Raw genomic sequence first — 2,871 nt, 5'->3', positions numbered from 1 at the left:
CTCGTTTTTACCCCCTAGGGTTTGATGTTTTCATCCCAACTACAGCGTCCCTGTTTCTCTATCTGTTCCATCGTAGACGGTAACGTTGACATGCTTGAATAATTGATTACACTTGAATCTGTTACTTACATGAACATCAGTTGTTATCTTGCTTTTATACCCTTCTGTATGTGTATTTTTAAATCAACATTTTTTAGGTCTTTCATATACTACTGTAGAACATGAACCCCGACAACATTAAATATTAATTCTGATTGGAGATCGCAGCAAATGTCAAAACAATACTTGAAATTTTGAAGACATTAATAATTTTAAACCTTCGTACTTTATACTGACTTATAAAAAAAAAGATGGTTTTTTTTACACTAGGTAAATGGGATGACTGAAGTGTAGTAAATACTATAATTTAACTATTTACCTTCCTCGTGTAACAGGTTTTCTAATTTATTTGTGGGATAGCTTTCTAATTTGTATTTTTGATGGCTGTGTAAAATGTTATGATTATTTTCACTGAGTAACACTATAGTGCATATGTGAAACTGTACTGAACAATACAAGAGTCAATCTCTCAATGGTTAATAACGTATCGTTATTGTTTGATCTAGAGTGTTGTTGAGGTTAAAAGATGTACTGATCAGACAAGTGTAAAATGTGTCAAGCAATGATACTAATATCTCATTGTAGCAATATCTGACCAATGATGGAATTGGTTAATTGTTTGGTAACTGACTATTTGGAGTTAAAAGAACAACAGCTTCTAAAACATCAACACTTACACTTAAAACAGTGACAAATGTTAATCTTGACGTTTTATTAATCGTACTGATCTACCAAAATCGCCACTTATTTCAGCTGACATAGTTATAAAGAATTCTTAGTGGAGGCACGAAGTGACAACCTAGACATTCTCTGAATTTGGAATTCATTAACGTTTATATATTAGCATTAGTAGCGTACTATTTATTGCGCATAACTTTTCCATCAGTTTGTGGATGTGATCTTACAGAACTGAAAATATTTATTGTGTTACAACGAAAAGGGTGCCTGCTACAACAGTAGTGTGGAACGTGAAGGCGTTATGTGTTGCCAACCTATTTCACGAACTTTCTTGATGAATAAGGACTGTAGTGTTTTTATTTGTGACGCAGACTGAACTATAGTTACACGTATTTGTCATATTGATTATTTAAATCATGATGGAGAAAGGCTGCCATGTAAAGAATTTTGGAACTTGAGTCCGTACTGTACAATTTTGTGACTGACTTGTACCAGTGAAACTTGGTTTTTGTTTACCTTAAAATAGAAAGAAAAAATGCCACACTGTAGTATTTTTCAACACCATTCTTTAGAAAAGTGTGTCCCTATAGCGCAGTGGATAGCGCGTTGGATTTCTAATCCAAAGGTACCGGGTTCGTTCCCCGGCAGGGATGCCATTGCCTGGTCTCAAGTCCAGGATGTGAAAGGAGGAGGGTTGGGGGCGAGGCTACCAACTCCGCCCCGTAAAAACCAACTTGCTAAAAAATTGCTGCAACAACAACTTCCGTCGGCGAGTTGTTGTTTGGGCCCTATGCTCCAGTGGGAGTCAACAGGGATTATTATTATTATTCAGAAAAATCTTCTATAAATTTGTTGTCAAATATATGAGTAAAACTTTTCCAAAAATGTTTACGCAACAGAAATAAAGATTATATTATGATTATAAAGGTTTCGTATTATTATAATTGTGTATAAATCAAATCATTACCTAAATTAAAATACATCAATATGTAACTACTGTGTCTTAGAGCTGACTTCTTAGATTGTAAAAGAACATTCAAATGATCGATATTGTACATGAAATATAACTTCCTAAGTTTACTATTGGAATCCTGTGATTTCAACCAATATAACTTACCTAGTTAATATATAATTGTCTTTTTAATTTCATTACACTTAAATATTTAAAGTAATTATTTGCAATTATAGAAAATAACAGTAGCGGTCCGCACTAATCGTTGACGGGTAAATCGACAAGTCAGGATTTTTATTTTGAGATTTAAAAAGCGAAGAATAGTTATTGTATTAAACGTATGGTCCTTTTAGGTTTTAGATTTTTAGGTTGTTTAAACCAACATTCTAAGTTTCCTTGTGCCTTTTGTTTTTATGTTACTTTCCGTTCTTATTTTAAGTAAACTAATTATACCAACACTGTATATTCTAAGTTTCCGTTTAACAACATTACACTTTCCACGCTAGTTATATCCGTGCTTTTTCTCCACTAATTTTGTAATTTTCGTGTGCCTTGTAATTGTACTTTTTATAATAATGTTCTTTTCGCGCCTCTTCTGATGTTTTCATCGCAGTATTTTGTAGATTTTCTTAACGTTCTGGATCAGCGGTGTAGTATATCATCCATGTCGTTTCAACAGTTTTTACACCAAAACTATTCTCCTATTTCATGTCTGTTAATTCAATTCAAACATGTAATATTTTATTCCTAATCTATCATTTCATACCAATAGTTAAGTTTCTACTTTTTCGTACCACTTGTATCCGGTGTCTCATTTTCATCACGATATTTTGTCAAAAAACTTTCTTGTAGTTTATAACATTATAACTTTTTATATATCTAAACTTTTACGTTTACGTATATTTTACGTTTTGTAGCTGCGTATTTTATACTATTTCGTTTATACACGGTGTCTCCATCAAAAACATGCCCTATGAGCTATTTATTCAACACCATATTTTACTCTTGCTTCTGACGTTTTATTTTTTGTTTACCAGCAGAGTAACTTTCTTTTCCCGTATTTGTAGGATTACAACATTAGATCTTTAGTTTTCATATTCTCTCTTTGTTCTTCTGAAGAAGAACGGTCAACTATTCGAAAG

The 2,871-nt window shown here is 32.6% G+C and overlaps 1 non-coding gene across 1 annotated transcript; it reads left to right on the top strand.

The window, feature by feature from the left end:
• Window positions 1-1,357: 1,357 nt before the first annotated feature.
• Trnar-ucu lies at window positions 1,358-1,430 on the top strand. Its single transcript has one exon. It is a non-coding gene; the product is annotated as a tRNA-Arg (tRNA).
• The last annotated feature ends 1,441 nt before the right edge of the window (window positions 1,431-2,871 follow it).

The sequence above is a fragment of the Limulus polyphemus genome, unplaced genomic scaffold, assembly GCF_000517525.1.
Source record: "Limulus polyphemus unplaced genomic scaffold, Limulus_polyphemus-2.1.2 Scaffold623, whole genome shotgun sequence".
NCBI classification, from domain to species: domain Eukaryota; kingdom Metazoa; phylum Arthropoda; class Merostomata; order Xiphosura; family Limulidae; genus Limulus; species Limulus polyphemus.
This window is presented reverse-complemented; position numbering and strand designations above follow the sequence as displayed.